Source organism: Zalophus californianus, chromosome 2, assembly GCF_009762305.2.
Source record: "Zalophus californianus isolate mZalCal1 chromosome 2, mZalCal1.pri.v2, whole genome shotgun sequence".
NCBI classification, from domain to species: Eukaryota; Metazoa; Chordata; class Mammalia; order Carnivora; family Otariidae; genus Zalophus; species Zalophus californianus.
This window is the reverse complement of record NC_045596.1, coordinates 125,382,559-125,402,579: the sequence shown is the minus strand read 5'-3', so window position 1 is coordinate 125,402,579 and position 20,021 is coordinate 125,382,559. Positions and strand designations below refer to the sequence as shown.

General features: G+C 37.8%; 1 protein-coding gene across 3 annotated transcripts in view; it reads left to right on the top strand.

Annotated features, from left to right (window-relative positions):
* Positions 1 to 1,291: 1,291 nt before the first annotated feature.
* IQCM (IQ motif containing M) overlaps positions 1,292 to 20,021 on the top strand; it is a 453,243-nt gene continuing 434,513 nt past the window's right edge. For 2 of the 3 annotated variants that reach the window (XM_027599770.2, XM_027599768.2), the window contains exon 1: positions 19,629 to 19,846. The gene's annotated coding sequence lies outside the window, so the exon portion shown is untranslated. Of the gene's footprint in view, positions 1,347 to 19,628; positions 19,847 to 20,021 lie in introns of those variants that run through there. The other variant, XM_027599769.1, reaches the window with a different exon arrangement.

Below are 20,021 nucleotides of genomic sequence, written 5' to 3'. Positions count from 1 at the left end.
TTTTACTCTGAGAGTGTCAACTTATTATAAGGTTGTAAGAATTGCTCCCATAATCACATGGCACCCAAAGATGTAAACATAAATGTAACTGCAAACACTCTTATGCACACATACTCTTCTGCTCCATAAATTGGTTCACAGTGTCATGACATTATGCTTCATTACACAGAATTTAAACCCATGGTTCTCAAACCATGTGCTGACATACCCTGTATGAAGCACTGGAAAGAACTCACAAGGTCATTGCAGAATATTTAAAATATCCAAGGAAACACAATAATACTTAGCATCTATCAGAAATTTCACACTATTAGCTTGAAGTAGTTCACAGTTTCAATATTACTGCTACATTCCTTTCAGTGATGCCATATCGTTACAACCCTGGGTTTTGGGTGGTTCCTTTGAGAAAAAAAAATTACCACGGAAAAATCAATATGGAATAGGAAAGGAAGGTGTGATGTACAATCTGATTCTAAGATTTGAGAATCTAGTGTGCCCCAAAGGTTCATAATCCCATTAGCAATTGCTGTAATTTAAGAATGAAATAGTATTTTCTTTCAATTAATGTTCGTTATTTTTTCAGAGGCTACTAAGTCCTTAGTATATAAGTGCCTGTTAAGTTGTTTAGACCTAACTACTTAATAAACAAAACTGTTAGGTTATTTTTGAGGAGAAAGTACTGTGCTGAGGCCCCAGTGGAGACTGACACACAATAGGAAGGGTTAGTACTATATGTAACTGGTTATTGTGGAGTGAGGCTATAGAGGATGTGTTGATATTTGTATGTAGCAGGTGGGATGTGTGAGGGGGAGACTGAGAATATGCTCTGAAAAACTGGAACTTGGAGTACCCAGAGCAATGAGAAAAGGTGTCTGTTCTCCCAACGCTCCAATCACTGAGGGGTTGGTCACTGAGGCATGTCCACTAAAACTGCAGCAGGTGACTGATGTCAGCCTCCTGATTATATGAAGTGACCTGAAGAAGAAATAAAAAATGGGAAGAACCAAAACCAGTAAAGCAGAGACATATAAACGATATTTTTAAACAATCTGATATGATAGAAACGTATGTATTAAGATGACGTAATGGGGGAGGGTAGGGACGGGGGTGGGGTGGGCTTGAGTGAGCTCTGGGAAGCGCCACCACATGGCACACCACAGGGCACACAATGCACCACCCTGGGGACACAGCCGCAGGAGTGGAGGTCCGAGGTGGGGGGAGGGAGGGAGGGAGGGGCGAAGGAAAGAGGGCTGTGCTGGGGGCGGGGCTTGGTCAGACCGGAAGCTGAAGGCGCCCAACGCCCAGGTGGCCGGTGGTGATGTCTAGCAGAGCTTTAGGACTCCCTGGTGAGTGCGCCCCCGTTGCAGGAGGGTTTGGGCGAGAGTTGGGGGCGTGGGGTGGTTTGGGGTCATATGGTTAGGTTTTTAATACTTAAATTCGATAGAGTGGGTATACTTTTCAGGCAGCATTTATATGGGAAAAATTATATTTACAAAACTCACATTTTAAACAAAAGGATGTGCAGAAAAAGTCTGGAGTTAATCCAGAGTGATAGAAAATCAGAATTTTGAGCAGACGTCTCGCACAGCCGAAATGTTGGGCATCTAGGATGCTGCAGGTTCCAGGAGGGGCCTCACCGCCTCGTGCACAGTGCGATCGTGTCACTGTGTTGTGGTCCCGAACAAATTTTCCACAGTGCCTTTTTTGAATTGAGGCCTTGCCTAAAACTGTGCTATGAGAGAGTGTTGAAGGAAATAGTGAAATAGCAGAGCAACGGAGAAAAGCAATTAAATGGAAAAGAAGATGTTACTTCCTACAAAGCCAACAGTTTTTTTTTTTTTAAAACAAATTGTGAATGATGTTTAGTGATCAGAAAGATGTTTTGAACATCTAAATTCTAAGTGATACTTTGATAATTATGAAGAGGCAGTTTTACCGCATTCGTTTCTTTTTAAGAAGGTGACAGCATTGTGCCAAAAGCCCTAGCTAGGACTGGCACACCCAGAGGAAGGGTTAGTGTTGTCTGTAACTGGTTATTGTGGAGCCAGAACATAGTAGTTGTGTAGGTGTGTATAGTGGGTGAGGTGTGTGAGGTGGGACACACATAGGGATTTTCTCATTTAAAAATAATACAGTCTGGTGAGCATTTGTGCAACACAGCTTTCAATTTTAGGAATGGACTACGGATGTTAAGTAGGAGGTGCTTTTAGTAATTTATTTAATCCTTACCACAGAGAGATGAATTAATTTGCCAACGTCACACAGCTAGTTAATGGTAGAACCAGACTTTGAGCCCAAGAAACCTAGCTCCAGTGTTTGTGCTCTTAACCACAACTCTATGTAGTTTCTACAGAACACTTTACTTTCACAAGGGTCTTATTTTAAACACTTAAAAGAGACAACAGCCCCGATAGTGGCTTTCACTTGATCTTAGCCAAAAGGCCGAGAAGCGATCGACAGTGGTTTTCAATCTCAAGAATCCAGTATTGGAAGAAGAAATCTGTGTAGGATGTCCTTGTTTTCTCTCCCTCACCAGTCCCATCCCTTTCGAATCAAATCCCCTTTCGAATCAAAACCTTTTAGGGGTAGAACTTCCAAAAAGCTTGGTCATGTTTAAGCAGAGGGGACCTGTGTGCAGCTTCTTGATGATTATCAGCATGTTCATTGCCATTTTTTTTTTTGAAGGCAGTAGATCTATAGACGTAGTAAGGTCTAAAGAATAAATATTTTAGGCTTTGCAGGCCATATGGTCTCTGTCACAAGGACTCGGCTTTGCTGTTGTTGGGTGAAAGCAGCCCTAGACAATACATAAATGAATGGGGCATGGCTGTGTTCCAAGAAAACTGGTTACAAAAACAGGTGGCCAGCTGGACTTGGCTTGTGAGCCAGACTGTGGTTTGCCAACCCCTGATCTAGATCTTTGAGTAATTTCTGTATCATTTTTCTGAATAATAGTTAACGTATATCAACTGCATGCTCTGTGTCAGGCACTGGGCAAACACGTTAACATGTGGACTCATTCAATACTCACACTAACTCTATGATGTAAGTACTTTTAAAATCCTGTTTTACAGATAAGGAAATCAAAATATACAGAGTTCAAGTTACTCACGTATCTCACAGGCAGAGCTGGGGCGTCAGAGACTTTGCTGTGAAATACATTCTATTAATAGGTCAAAATGAGGTTATTGTTTTGTAAAGTGTGCCAGTATTATTTTATTTGGATTTCATTATTCATTCTGATACACTTGGAAACTTATCTGTTACCGTTCCAGTAATCCATATTGCCTTTTGAGATCTGGTCTGCAGTTTTTGCTTGTGGGCTTGACATTTCTATCCTGCACCTTTAAATTTAAATAAAAATCCTGATTGCCCATTTTGCATTTGATGCCTAGCATGTAGTCATTCATATTTATATAAGGCTTACGAAACCCTATCTGTTTAGGGCTGTGAACATAAAAGATCTAATGACTTTGAAGAACACTTAAGAGCAGTATCCAAATATTTAGGGATAAGTGCTTTTGGAAACACTCGACAAAACTATAGTGGAAGCTGCGGAGGCAAGATTACTTCTCTCTGCAAAAAAGGACCAAAGACAAAAGGCCATCCTGGGAACTTGAGGTTTTCTTTTTTCTTTTTTTTCTTTTCAAGTATGCACGTGCCAGCTGAGAAAGCTGGAACAGATCAAATAGAAGGGTGTAATTCCAGGGGCACAACTGACTCCTTTGTGAGAATCTTTGGTCTTTCACCAAAGCATAGTGGCTCTAAATCTGACGTCTGGTGAATCTTACAGACATAATGATATCTTTAAGCAAGCAGGCGCTAGAAATCATCAGGAAATAATATTTATATGCAATAAGATATATGTTCTTTTGAACGTAGTGTTTTAACTTAATAAAAAAAAAGGAAAATTTACCATACACTAGAAAATGTATCTAAAAGGAATAGTCATTCTATTTAGAGTGCAGGGCACTCATGAGAATGTCAGAGTAAAACTTATTTCATGGTAGTTATTTTTTTAACTGCGGAAAAATTTAAACAAAGGCCTCAAGGAATACAACAAACCATGTTATTTTTGTGCCAAACATTCTTGGTTTTAGCCTTTAAGTAGTATCTCTGTTTTCCAGTAAAAACAAAAACTAAAGCCCAGAATATAGAACCCTGCTTAAGGCTTCGTAATAGAGCAGGACAGAGGTGCTGACTGAATCTAGGTTTCTTAAATGTTTTTTAGCTTCTTAATACAGCTGGACTGAGCAAATAGCTGATAGAGAAAATTAAGTCAGTTTAGGCGGAAGTTTCTGGCAGTTTTCCCCCTTGTTATTTTTTTTAATTCAATTAGAATAAATAACATTATGGAAATTTGCTGAGCATTATAACTATTTCTGTTTTTGAATGTGTACTGAAGTTAGATTATCCTTTTCTCTTTATAGCCTAAATTATATTTCACTGCAGAAATTGACATTAGATAAAGAAGTCACTTTTGCGCTCTGTAATTAGGTCACTAATATGAATACAATTCTTGTGAACATCAAAATAATCAGAGAATGTGAGGGATGAAGGGGACTTTAGAGACCATCTAGTGTGCAAGGTTTCTTTCTTAGCTTCAACAAGAGTAGCATTTTGGACTGGATGGTTTTTTGTTTGGGGAAGTACAGTCTTGTGCTTTGTAGGGCATTTACCAGTACCCCTAGTCGCTATCCACTTAAATGCTATCCTCTTAAAAAAGTCCATCCGCCCTCCACCCCTCCACCCAGTTTCAACTGTGACAATAAAAAATTCTCAATATTGCCAAAGCTACCTGAGGGTGGGGGAGTGGCAAAATAATGTCTTACTGATGTTTTCTGAGTTAAGAAACTTTTCCTCATTTACCTAGTTAGTATTATAGCTAGGTCTAGTGTGCCAGAGGTAAGAGAAAACAAAGAATGCAGTTATGGATATAATTTAAAGCCTGGCATTAAATAGAATTGACAGACGGAAAACTTTTATTTAGTAAATCTATTCTTGCTTTTATGGTTCTTTCTATTATGTTTAGTTCTTGTTTCTAGGACCTTCAGATTTTGCTGTCGATCAATGGTATGCAAAGTCACTGAACACACTGTTTAATTCAGCTTTAGTTTTTTTTTTTTTTTGGCAGCAAGACTTTCTCAATGAAGGAAGCAGTGTGTTGATTTACACTCTAGTGCAAGCTCCTATCTCCTCACTATGCTATAGCAAAGAGTTCACAGACAAGCACCAGTCTATAGTCCCCTGTTTGATAGTGCTGATATAGATGATCAGGGCCTCTAAGGGGGCTCCCTATCCAGGCCCCACTTCTTACCTTGAAGCTTTGTTCTCTGCCTGGCATATTCACAAAGCACATCACATTATTAACTAATTTGATTACTACTAAATTGATTACAGGCAAATGACTCCTTGTTAATTCTCTAAAAATTTGTATTTGCATCTTTATGAGAATGTTTAGGAAGAGAGATGTTTTGAGAGAGGTAAGTCTCTTGGTGGCATCACTGATTCTTTCAGAAATTGATTATTTCCATAAATATTTATAAATTCCATACACACACACACACACATATATCAGAGAGAGAGAGAGAGAGAGAGAGAGAGAAATAGGGTGAGAAGGGAGGTAGTCAGGCAAAAGGGGTGGGAGTACTGCCAGCAAGAGTGTTTAGGTGGAGAGAAGAGTGTGTGCAGATTAGAAGGCAGGATGGAATATGGTACATTCCAGAATGGGAAGACGTTTCCTGAAGCTGAGGCTAGAGTTCAAGGGGGGAAATGAGGCCTTGGAAGAGTAACAGAAGGCAGATGGTGGAGAGCTTGTAAGCTAAATTAAGTAGTTTGGATTTTATCACAAGGACAATGGAAAGCCAGGGATGATTTAATAGAGACTTAACAAAGAATATCTATCAGAAAGCTGTTTCCATGATCCAAAGTTTTCCAGTTTTTTTTGTTGCTTTCATCTTAGAACTGGTCTTAAAAGTGACCTAGTAAAGAAGAACTAAATCATAATTATAAAGATATCAAAGAAGTTATTTTCTAACTGTGTGAGTGTTTGTGGACTGATGCCAAACTAAACAGTGATCAACATCAGATCGCAATTTTGCACAGCTACAAGAGGATATTTGGTTCAGGACCTAACAGCCAGGAAAAAGATCTAGAAATGTGACCAGATCTTTTAGGCAGGAGAGAAAAGCAATGGTTTCTAAATTCAACTTAGAAAGCTAGTGGCCACAATAATTTCTATTAGCATTTGAATAAATAACCTTAGCCCTAACTAGAGCATGCACATTTGGAAAACAGTCACACTTTTGGAGAAAGCTGCTGTCAGTTCAGTTTTTGTTCTGCTCATGGAACAATCTGTTCCTGTTATGGTGCCCTGCTACCTCGATGAAATAGAGAGATTGCAAGCTGTACAATTGGGAAACAACAAAGTCAAGCTGTCCTGACTTTTCTGGTTTAGCCTTTGAATTGTCAACTGAGCTATAAACTGGGACATGTTTCACACAGGAGGAGGCCCATACTCCTAACCCCCAAATGTAGAATGCTTATTACTTTTCCTGATTTAATTAAACATATGATTGTTCTATGCAATATGAAGAGAGTATGGCCGTTGAATCGGAGGATGACTAAAATAGTATCATGGTGCTCTTTGAAGTAAAACCAGTTTATGTAGCAGAGTGGGGTCTGGCAATAACTCCTGTCATTTTTCAGCTTTAAAGAGTAAGTCTAACTGCTTCCTTTTGTACTTCATGTAGATGACCAAGACAATGAGAACATTATTAATAGTAAATTCTAGTTAGTAATTTTCTCTGAAGCTATTGGACAAAATTCTTTTCATATCATGAGCTAATAAACAGGAATCTAGTATATTATGCAGGCTGCCTCTCAGACTTTGAAAGCCAGGAAGTTTTTTATTATATGTTAGAAAAAATACCATTTTCAGGATTATTTTGGGACATGTATGTGGTAAAAGTACCATTCAAAATGTTTTAAAATAAATGTTAAATATTTGGCACAATATTTTGAGATGCTTAGTTAAACACAAGGACTTCTGTGAGTTTTTGCATTAAAATATCAAATTCTTTTCAAATGGAGGTTTGAGGAAAATTATTTTGGTCATATTGGCTTTGGTAATAATTCCATTCATTCAGTGTGCTTTATTTCCTGCCTATTTATTTATTTGTTTGATTGCGAGAGAGCGAGCATGCACGTGTGGGGTGGGGGGGAAGGGCAGAGGAGGAGAGAGAGAGAATCTTAGGCAGGCTCCATACCCAGCGTGGAGCCCCAGATGGAGCTCGATCTGATGACCCTGAGATCATGACCTGAGCCAAAATCAAGAGTCGGACGTTTAACCGACCGAGCCATCCAGGTGCCCCTATTTTCTGCCCTTTTAAATACTAATTTTGATTCTGAAAAAATTAAAAAAAATGTGTGATAAAGAGATTTTTTCTTTTACTCAAAAAATGAAAAATCTTAGTAATTTTCAACTTAGTTTTGCATTCCAAGTATGGGTTTACATTAAAAAAGATCTTTCAAAACCTGTATGTTTTGTTTTTCTTTTTTTTGTGGGGGTTAGCAGGTAATTGTTAAGCTATGACTGGAACTTTAAGCAATATTATCATTCTGTCTACATGATTCTTGAAAATAATAGGGGAAATTTCTTCGCTGGGAACAGAACAAGATGTTGTAAGTATAAAAGTTGCAGGGTGAAAATATTATAATGCCATACTTAAAAACTATGTTAAAATAGGAGTGGAGGAATTGGCTATGGTAGAGACATGTCTTTAGAGATTGACAGATGGCTTAGAAGAGAGCACTGGGGAAATCAAAGACTTCTTTTTTAGTGGATAGTGGGTGTCTAGAACTAGCTATGTTTTCAGAGGGAAGAGGAGTAAGAGTTGGATATGAAGGGGATATTTTTTCACTCTCACCTCTGTGGATACTCTCCGTATCTTTCCAGCTGTTTCCTTTAAGAGGAAAATTTCTAATTATCATTTTTTGGCTCCATAACAGTGATGCACACTAAATATGAACAGTTTAGGCAGACTAATAGTAGTTAGGGAATCCAGTAAATTGTTTTCCCCAAACTGAGATATTTGGGCAGTCTTCTTTTGATTTCTGTTACTGCGGTGAGTTAGTAATATTGATTCTCAGACTCTGTCATTATTAAGCATTTCTCCATATAGTTAAGTCGAAGTATTTTTTTAAAGATTTGTTTATTTATTTAGAGAGAGCGTGTGGGGATGGGGAGGGGCAGAAGGAGAGAAGGAATCTCAAGCAGACTCCCCGCTGAGCGCTGAGCCCAACGTGGGGCTCAATCTCAGGACCCTGAGATCATGAGCTGAAATCAAGAGTTGGATGCTTAACCAATTGAGCCCCTCCATATAGTTAAATCTAATTACTTTTTAAAATTTTTGTTTAAGATTTCCCCCAATGAAGTTTTTTTTTTTTAGATTTAAAAAAATTTTCTTAAGTAATCTGTACACTCAATGTGGGGCTCGAACTCATGACCCTGAGATCAAGAGTCATACACTCTTCTGACTGAGCCAGCCAGGTGCCCCACCCACAGTAAAGATTTTCATGTCTTTTTTCCTTCTCTTTCTGTTCTCTCCCAATTTCTCAAGCTTGTCACAGTTTTTAATGTGTAGTGTGTGCAGTGAGTGCTGAACTAGCCACATCTGCACTTTGAACATGATTTTTACCCTTTCTAGACCCTTCTTTACTCATCTGGAAAATAAGGAGATGAACTAAAGCAGTGTGTGTATCTCAGTGGGGATTATCATAAATCAGGTTTTGTGCAGGCAGACTCTGAGAGGGAGACTTGAGTGCACAAGATTTATTGGTAGATGTTTGCAAAAGATACTCCTAGGATGAAGTTAGGATGGCGGGATGGGGCAGAGGGAGAAGCTAAGTTGCAGCAGGATAGCCAACTGAAGTCTAAGCCAATCCTACAGGGAGCCACAGGGAAAGAAAGGCCCTATGGAATTGTCCCAAGTGGAAGCAGGCCTTTGCATGCCTTTATCTGCCAAATATCACCTATGGGTTCCACCTGGGAGGTGCAGGAACCTTGAGCAATGCTCAATGAGGATCATAGCTGTGAACCATAAGCAGGCAATATTCCCAGCCCCTGGGAGACTGGCCTTGAAGAGAAGTTCTGGGCAGAATACCAGCTTCTACTACTAGTACTTTGGGCAGAACAATTCTTTGTTAAGTACAAATAGCCCAGGCATTGCAGACATGTAGCATCCCCGGCCCCACCCACCAGGACTATCAAACATTCTCCACATTTCCAAACAACCCCTGGGACCCTGGTTGAGGATCATAGGAGATCACTAGGCTGAAGCATTGCTCAGTCTACTGTGGATCTAACATTGTTGCTTCTGGACGAGTGAGTATATTTTGGATGAGAGTACCACCTGATCAAAGTTAGAAAAGACCTGGCAAAAGAATGAGGGTGTTATGACTCAAATAATGCTGTGCTGAGCCTAGTTGAATGTAAATAGTTCTGGGGAATTACCAGCTCAAAGGGCAGGAAGATTTTAGAGAGTGTTGCTATGTGTTGCTCTGTGGAGTGGTTGGGCCAATTTATATTCTCCCTAGCATTCTAGCAATCATATACTTTTACTATTTTCTCTCTATTAACTTGAATCTCTGTAAATTTCATTGTAGACAGAGTCCAGCAAGATAGGTAAGGAAGTGGCAAGATAGGAAGGAAGCTTGTGTACCACAAGATGAGCTACTGTGTCTGTTTTATCCAGGTTTCACTAATGCTTCCAAGATCCCCTCTGATGACATGAGGAGAGCCAGGCAGAGGGCAGCGGGAGAATTGCTGGGCCCCTTATCAATAATTAATGTTTAAGAAAAACCAGAACACTTAAAAGAGATAAAGATTTATGGGGAAGAAAATGGAAATGTTTTAAATATTCACTGTACAATTCAAACTCTCTTGATGGTAAACCTTTATTAGATCAGTTTATTTATTTATTTATTTATTTATTTAGATTTTATTTATTTATTTGACAGAGAGAGATACAGTGAGAGAGGGAACACAAGCAGGGGGGAGTGGGAGAGGGGGGAGCAGGCTTTCCGTGGAGCAGGGAGCCGATGTGGGGCTCCATCCCAGGACGTTGGGATCATGACCTGAGCCGAAGGCAGACGCTTAACCACTGAGCCACCCAGGCGCCCCTATTAGATTGGTTTAGTTTAGATTAATAGGTTTGATTAGTTCAATGCTATCTTTTAATATCTATTTTGAGTTCAAAAAGAAATATCTGTAGCTAGCCTCATCTTGTTCCCAAGGGGCCAGCTGGTACTGGGTTTGGCAGCTTCTTTGGAGAAAGACTCAATGAGTGTGGAGACTAAAATAACAAATTTGTTTTGATATTGAGTGATTCCAGAACATGATTTGAGACTTTAAAAATTAATTGCAGAGGTATCCAGCTATTATCTGTGAACAGAAAAACCTATTGTCTTCCACATTTACACAAAGTTCTTGATGTGGTCCATTTCAGGATCCTTTATTTTTCCCCTGTTTATTTTTGTTTTCTGTAATTATAGTTCATCCAGTAAATAATTAATTTGCCCTCATATTTTAGTGTGGCAGTAGATAATGACACTTTTCTACATTGGTAGAACATGAGTCAGCCCATCAACAGCATATGGTGGAGACCAACATTGAGTTACCCATGTCACTTGAAAATCAAGTTGATGTGTGAAGAAACTTATAATTTTACTTTGGAAAAAACCTAAAATTGTAAGGGCTAGGTTAAGTATTTTGTATTAACTGTATCCCTTGACTTTACATTTTTAAAAGTGACTAATCAATTATCCTAAATGCAAAAAAATACTAGGAAGGTAGGTGTATTTTGCTATAATAGCAAAAAAACCCCAGTATTCTGCTATAAAAACAGATTGGTTTTCTGTAATTGTTTATGGGTCTATTAAAATAGGTTGATATTTTAATCTAGGTTCTTTCATTGTAAGAAATTTAATTATTACAAGGGCAAAACACATTTGTTAAAGACAAATCAGGAACTATGGAAACAAAAGGAAGAAAACAAAAAATATTCATAATCCAACTATTTATAGACAACCATGCTTATATAAACCTTGGTTTACATTCTTCCAAGCTCTTTTCTTCTTTTTTGTTTGCACCATTCCAGACTTTTAAAAAATGCATTTTAGTTACATATAAAATATATTATGTTATTAATAATTATTTCCTAGCCTACTTTAATCAAGTATGTCATGAACATATTTCTAAATTTGGATCCACTTTATTCTATTAAAAAAATTTTTTTTAAAAAATTTTTTATTGTATAAAATTTTTATTTATTTGTTACAGAGAGAGAGAGCATGAGCACAAGCAGGGGGAGTGGCAGGCAGAGCAGGCAGAGGGAGAAGCAGACTCCCTGCTGAGCAGGGAGCCCGATGCGGGGCTCGATCCCAGGACCGAGATCATGACCTGAGCCGAAGGCAGATGCTTAACCGACTGAGCCACCCAGGCATCCCTGGATCCACTTTATTTTTCCAAACAAATGAATAACATTTCATACTATGGAAACACTATAATTTGACCAATAAATTGAGGGCCATTTATGTTGTTTTAAATATGCCATTGTTTGGCAGAGCATGATGACGATAATTAACAAAACTGTATTATATACTTGAAAAAAAATTTTTTAAGATTTATTTATTTATTTGAGAGAGTGAGAATGAGAGAGACAGAGAGATTACATGAGAGGGGGGGAGAAACCGGCTCCTCGCTGAGCAGGAAGCCCGATGCAGGACTCGATCCCAGGACTCCAGGATCATGACCTGGGCCGAAGGCAGTCGCTTAACCAACTGAGTCACCCAGGAAAATTTTTTAAAGAATAGATCTTAAAATGTTGTCACCACACGCACACATACAGAGAATCATAATTATGTAAAGGAATAGAGATGGAGATATTAACTAATCTTATTGTGGTAATAATTTTGCAATATATACATGTAGCTAATCATCATATTGAACATCTCAAACTTACATATGTGATATGTCAATATCTCAGTAAAGCTGACAACAAATTAAATTAAATTTAAAAAGCCATTGTAATTCTTCAGGAATATCTTTGTATATAATTCATTGAATGCTTGTTAGATTAGTTCCTTAGAAACATTCCTAGCAGAATTGCCACATTCGAAGGCATGCACATTTTTGAATTTGATACGGATTGCCAGATTTCTTTCCAGAAAGGTTGTACCAATTTATATGCCCATTATCAGTCTATAACGTTCCCCACAAACACTGTGCATTGACAGTTGTATTGAGTTTTTACAGATAGGTGATTATCAGATTGTTGTTTTAATCATTATCTTTCAATCATTAGTGAGATCGAATATCTTTTCTTATAGTTTTTGGTCATTTGCTTTTCTTGCATGAATTGTTTATGTCTTTTAATTTTTAAACTGTAGTGTTCATCTTTTTAAATAGATTTAAAGTACTCTATTGGTTAAAGATATTAACGTTTTGTCATGTGTACTACAATATTTTCCCCAATATTTTCTATTTTTTAATTTTGTTTATGATGTATTTTTTTTCTTTTTTTTAAAAAGACTTTATTTGAGAGAGAACGAGAGAGAGAGCATGAGCAGAGAGAGGGAGAAGCCGACTCCCTGCTGAGCAGAGAGCCTGATGTGGGGCTTGATCCCAGGACCCTGAGCCGAAGGCAGACACTTAACTGACTGAGCCACCCAGGCACACTATGGTGTATTTTCTTGAACAGAAATTGTAATTTTTACATGTAAAAAAATTTTTTTTAGAGAGGGAGAGAGAGAGGGAGTAGGGGGGGGCTGGGGGAGAGGGAGAGGGAGAGAAAGAATCTTAAGCAGGCTCCACACCCAGCATGGAACCTGATGCAGGGCTGGATCTTACAACCCTGAAATCATGACCTGAACTGAAATCAATAGTCGGTGCTTAACCTACTGAGCCATCCAGGAACCCCTCTCTACTTGTAAAATCTTTTAATATTTTCCTTTATGATTTCTCAATTTCAGTTCATGCTTAGAAAGAACAGTGTCAAATAAAAATATTGTAGTTTCTATTATTTAAAATTTTTTTCTAAGATTTTTTTTTAAGTAATTTCTACACTCAACTTGGGGTCCAGACCTATAACCCAAAGATCGAGTTGCATGATCCGCTGACTGAGCCAGCCAGGTGCCCCCATGTTGTAGTTTTTAAAATATGCTATTGGATTTAACACATAAAACTTTATTGCTTCTGGAATTTATTTTTGTGTATTATGGTGTGAGGTAGTATTTCTTTTTTTTCTAAATAGAGGATAATTGTCACAATTATAATTGGGGTTTTATAATTCATTCTTTCCCACTTATTTGAAATTACCCTTTTGTCTTCCACTTAGTTCTCCAATATATCTAGATTTTCTGTTCTCCTTCATTTATATTCTTACAATAGAATAAGAGAAGATTTGATTATTTCTATTTCTTATGAGAATGAGGCTAGTGCTTCATCATTAAGAATATTTGTTTTTGTGTTTATTTGAAAATGTTTTGATCATGTTGAAGGAATTTCTGTCTTTAATAAAATCTTTAAACAGTATATCATTGTGGATGTCAATTTTTTTTTCAAATGCATTTTTCAGGATCTATTAGAACGACCCAATTATTGTTCTTATTTAGTCTTGCACTATAATGATTTTTATTGATAGATAGCCTACTGTTGAACCTTTTTTGCACTCAGTATAAAAACTAAATGTTTTAATGTTATTCATAAGTAAGTCGCTGGATATAAATTTTTAATATTTTACATAAAAGGCTTGCATTTATATTTCTAAGCAAAACTGACACATTGTTTTCTGCCTTTGTCATCTTTTTGTCAGGTTTTGATACCAAGTTTTTTTTTAGGATTTTATTTATTTATTTGAGAGAGAGAGAGCGTGAGCAGGGTGGAGGGATAGAGGGAGAGGGAGAAGCAGACTCCCTGCTGAGCAGGGAGCCCGATGTGGGGCTTGAGCCCAGGACCCTGGGATCATGACCTGAGCCGAAGGCAGATGCTTAACAGACTGAGCCACCCAGCGCCCTGCCCCCCCACCACAAGTTTATGCCTGACTCAGAAAATACGTTTACATACCTTTTTTCTTTCTTTTTTTTTCTTCTATGCCTTGAAATTTTTGAAATAATATCTTAATTGTATCTTCCTTGAAAAATTGAAATAATTTTGAATCTAGATATGTGACAATTTCCTCATCTTTTCCCCATGGTTTTAGGTTTTTTTTTTTTCTTCTCCTTTATGTGGTCAATTTTAGGAGTGTGCATTTTCCTGTAAGAATATCCCCAGGTTTTCAAATTTTTAGCATGGTATTGTTCAAAGTAGCCTCTTACACTTTTTTTCAAAACCTTTGCGTTTCTGATTCCTTCCCTTTCTGGGTCAGCAGACAGCACGTTAATAGGTAAGAGTATGCACATAGGGGCCACACGGCCTAGACTTGAATCCTAGCTTCACTGTTTATAAGCTGTGTGACCTCAGGTCAATTACTTTATTTCTCCTGCGTCTCCAACTATAAAATGGAGAGAAAAGTGGTTCCTACCTCATAGGGTTGTGGTGAAGATGAAATGAGGCAATGTATGTGAAAAGTGCTTAGAACAGTGGCATTTATAAATACTCCACAAATGTTTATATTATTATTATTACTTGTCCCTAATTTTGTGGATATTCCCTTTCTCCCTTAAAAATATTAGGCCAGCTGGTGGTTTATCTGTTACATCTGTTTTGTCTTATTGTCTTCCATTATATGCTCTACCCTGATGTCCTCTCATTTTTGTCCTTTTACCATATATATCTTTATAAATTACTGCAAATGTAATAAAATATTTGATAGGTATCGTTTAAGATGCTTAAAAATTTGATAATAAATACTTATTGCATTTGGAGAAGTTTATAAAGATATACACAGAATATGTTTGCAGCAGGTATACTTAGGAGATCATAGATGCCATGCCAGTATTCTCGTGCAGAATCCCAGATGCCAGAGTCCAGACTGTGAGGGAATCCTCTGGCTGGACAATTTTAAGGAGGTAGAGAACTCTACTTGACCTGACAAAGTCTATCCATCTCCTGTCCCTTCTGCCAAGTCTGCCACTGCTGTTGAATAGCACTTAGGGGTGCCCATTATGCCTAGAGGAGAGGGTCTACCACCACTCAGCAGAAGGCCAAGGTGAGGCAAGCTCAGAGGAAGCCTTCTGATATGACTCATCCCAGTGCATTTTCTCCACCTCGACTTTCTGCAAACTGGGAGGTTTTAGGCCTGGACTCTTTTTTTTTTTTTTTTACCATAATAATTTATTTAACCAATCTGTTTTCTTTGGACATTGCAATTTTTTTGTATGTCTATTTTTTTTAAGTTATGTTATTCTTGATGGCATTTGCAGTGCTCCTGAGGACAGAACTTGGTCATCAGATCCATAGAGCTCTATATCTATTTTCCTCCTTCCACTCCAATGCGTCTATTTTGCCAGTTTCCCTCATGTTTGTCCCAAAAGAATTTCCTATCCAAGGGCTTGCCAATTTTGAGAAGGCCTTCTGTCTCCAGGAAAGATCCTGTTATTGCGATAGAACCACAAATTCTATTTTATTGCAATAATACACAAATTGCCGAATTACAAAAGAAGCCACAATGATTCCCTCTTTTTTATCTGCTAGTTAGTGCAATGCTAAGTAGATTATATACACTAACCATATTGGGCCTGGGCTCTGATGTCATTTATAGTGATCTTGAGTCACCCAGAGCAGTGTGCCTTCCTCTGGGACAGGGTAGATAATGGTGGGGTTTTCTTTCCATTTTTGCTAATTTTCTGCAGACCCTACATGTCTATCATACCAAGGAATAGGGCTGTTTGGCAAAGTAGGAGTTATGGTCTCTTTTATAAAAAACTTTCCTTATCAGCAGAAATTATTGTCTTGGGACATCTAAACAGAAATTTCTTACCTTATCTGAGACACTGTAGAATGAGAGTGGAGATAGTGGGGCAGAGAAAGAGAAAAAAAAAACCCCAACAATGTAAGGATGTGTTATTAAGGTTGCTGCTATAGACAGAGGAGGTAGTCTTCCATCTGAACCTCTGAGAAGGTTGCAGAGTGCTTCTCAGAATTATCTACCTTAAGAACAGGAGACTGGAGCAGAATCCATGGGCTTCCATTATCCACTGGTTGAGAGTTGACGTCCAGGATGTTGACTCCTCTCCACTCATCAGTGTGTCTGAATCCTCCTGTTCAGAGGAAACTGTCTGCACCTTCTCACTCTGCTTTTGCTTCTGGTTTTCTAATTCATACCCAAGTGTATTTAGTTCCTGATTTCTGGGCTTTGCCTTGAGTTTTCCAGCCCTTGTGGTTTCTCGTCCTGCTGATGTGAAAATTGACTTCTTCAGTTTTAATTCTTTGCACTCTCAGATATTATGGGAAAAGAACAAAAACAAAAATAATTTCAGATATTGTCTCGGTGTTGTATACTTGCTTTGGCCATCTCACTTATTCAAGCTTGACTCTCCTGAAACCTAATTCTGCTGTTCATCTTTGCTTCCTTGTGAAAACTTTGGTCTTCTCCCACAGCCCTGCTTGGAGAATCAGATGCTGACCCAGTGAGGGAGGGTAAGGTGCCAAAGGGAAGGTGTGTCTAGAAGGATGGTTAGTCCCACCTTTCAAGCTCTTAATGGGAAGCCAGCGTTCAGGACTCATTATGGATAAAACCCAGTGTATGCCCATTGATGCTTACTCTGGGCTTGCTTTTGTTTCTAGTATATCTCTACGATCCATGCCTCCAATTTGCTGCCTGTAACCTCGGCAAGTTCTTAAATTTTTTTGATCTTTAGTTCCTGCAGCTGTAAAATGAGAATTCTAATAGGTAGTGATAAAACCACCTTAACTGGATTGTTATGTCTGGCATATTAGCTTCTAGTGTTAGAATCCTGAGTTTTCCAATAGACTCATTTCCCACCCAGCAGTCAGAAGAGCTCCATAGTAGTTGCTGTCTGGGCTCTCATCAAAACTCAGGGCCAGCAAGGCATGTGGAACCCAATATGCTGGCTCCTGCCCACCTTCTGTCTTTGCTTTTTGTCTTCTGACACAGAGACCCCTAATTAACTTTGTAGAGAGTTAATAACGCCGTACACTTTCTTATATAACACATGTTTCAGACTGCTTACATATATTGGCCCATATAATCCTTCTGAAAGATAGATTTTATAATCTCTATTTTATAGCTTAAAACCAAAACCAAAATCAAAATTAAAACAAAACAAACAAACAAAAAAACAAACAACAGCAAAAACCAGTGGCTCTGAGTGATTACCAGCTAGCCTAAAGTTATGCATCCAGCAAGAATTCCAATCAGGATTCCAATTCAGGCTTTCAATTTTAAGCAACTCTTCAAATAGTGTGCTTCTCCATCATTTTATCCTCTGGATATTTGGTCTGTTGTTCTAAGACAAAAAGCAAACAAAACAGAACAAAACAAAAACCTCTTTATTTAAATACTTAAAAAAATCTCATCATTTCTATTCTCTCTCATTCTAAGCTTGGAAGCCAAGGTGCAAGTTTGGTAAATATATTACCTTGACTTGTTGCCCAGTGTTGTAACAACTTATTCCCTGTTTCCTCCATCTTGTATTCTTGAAGGGATTTGCTATACTTTTGATTAATCTCTGAAAAGCCTAGAAAGGTATCAGCCTCTCTTAACCACTTTCCCTGTCTTGGAAACATTTGTGGCAGCCAGGCCTTTCTCCACTTGTGGAGATCAAAATAAAACTGCTTATAGAATGGAATGCTTGAAAGCTTCTCTGATTTTATTTCAATCTTGATGACATTCCTGCTTGCTTTATTACCAGTTTGGTGTGGGGAATTCAACTAAAAGAAATTGCCAGATGTAAGAGATACAGTTATTGCTGAAAAAGTGAAAGTTTGGGGGCTTCTGCATTTGGACTAACTCAAATTTCTAGCCAGCCTTTCATTTTCAGGAAAATTCCAAGGCATTTAAGTCCTGCTTTTCTGCAGCTTTCTTATCCACTGTTCTATTTTTCAGGTATCAGATGTTTATGGTTTCTATACTGAGTTCTAATGTAAAAAAGAAATCAGATGAACACATGCATATTTTTTATTCAGAAGTCCCAAAATCCTGAAATCTTTTTTAGAGTGTGCCCAGTGTGACATAATAGTGAAAAGTTACAAGTCAGTGTTGGTGAATTATGACCAAGGTCATGGAAAACACATTGCTTTTTCTAGTGGTTGCATGATTATCAGGTCTCTGATGATAAATCTGCATCCACTGGAAATGCAGTTAACTTACCTTGGTGATTTTGATTTATTAGCCTTGCAATGGACAAGGTTGCCCATTTGTTAGTGCTTGTTTTATATTTGAATAGCTTGGAAGCATATAAATTTGAGGCATAGCTTAAAGTTTGTCTAGTATTTTCATATTTTAGAGGAAGCATCTGATCAGAGGACTTCAACTTCTGTTATTTCTATTGTGACGCTATTCAGTTTTTAATATAGTGAGGACATTGGATTTGCAATTTAGAACATCTTTCTCTGTGATCAATGCTGAAGTTTCTAAGAACTGTCAGAACTCTAATAAAAACATGAAAGTTATAGATGAACAATCAACTTCATTTGGCGAGTAAAAGTTAAATGGTTTAAAGGGAGGACCTTGAAAAACTAGTGATTGGTAAGATGTATTCTATTTGAACTTCTCCGAGCTTTTGTTAAAAACAGACATAAGTGTAAGGGCTTTTATTAAAAATTATACTTAATTTTAATTATACAGAAGAATCGTCTAGCATTAGTTTGGAAAGGCATAAAGAAGATTCTCTGTGACTAGAGTGAGAACTTACGGTATGGGCTTTGAGTACCAAAATGTAGAATAAGTTCCAGGGTTAACCTGACCATAGAAGGAGTTATGTGTCAGCCCGAGTTCTCCTTTCTCCTTCCTTATTGCAGCCTGAGGCATAACACCTAATAGGAGCTTTTGAGTGTTAGTCCTTGTAGCTGGGTTTCTCAGCCTCCACAGAACAGTCATTTGGGGCTGGATAATTATGGGGGGCAGGGGAGTTCTCCTATGCATGTATGGATAGGTAGCTGTGTAGATGTCAGTAGCCCTACACCCAGTTGTGATAACCAACAATGTTGCAGGAAAGAGAAAATCCTGGGACTCCAGGATCATGACCTGAGCCGAAGGCAGTCGCTTAACCAACTGAGCCACCCAGGCGCCCTAAATACTGAAGTTTTAATCATCATGGACAACTGTAATTTTATACTGTTACATGATGTTAAATATTTTAAGAAATGAAAAATAAGGAGTGTTCGTCCTTCAGTTAACTTTTATTGATTCTTTTAAATCTTGTTGAAATCTTGTTGAAAGTGGAGTTTTCCTTCTGTGAGGCATTTTACTCTTTTCTGTGGTCAGATTTGGTATTCTTCACCAAGGAAGTTAGCCTGTATTCTTGTCTGGAACAGAAGGGCTCATCGTGATATAAGTAGTTCTATAGTAGCAGCCAGTTATCATCTAGTACATCACAAGGAAATATTCTGATTCTAGAATTCTTTGGGTGTCTAATGAAGACAGACATATGGGAGAAGTAGGAAATAACCACAAGGTTGTCAGGATCTAGAAAACTATCTCAATTATTCATGACTTATTTGGAATTGGTTTTAAAAATTTTAAACAAAAATTTTAAGGTTGGATAGTTACAGATTAAAAGAAGAATAAAGGAAGAATATAGGGATTGGGTACTATCAAGCAACTGAGATCATTATCACTTTGGGGCAGTGTTTCTATAAGTTTCATTGGAGCTAAGGCAAAAGGTAAGTAGTTAAGCAGTATCAATTGGGGTAAGTAGTATTAATTTTTTTTTTTTAAAAGCTTTTCAATTCTGCAAGGTACTTTTTTTTTTTTTTGTCATGGAATTTGTCCGAAGAAATACATTTTTTTTAGGATTTGACAAAATTATATTGATAGAATCTTTTGCTTAGAGGTGTT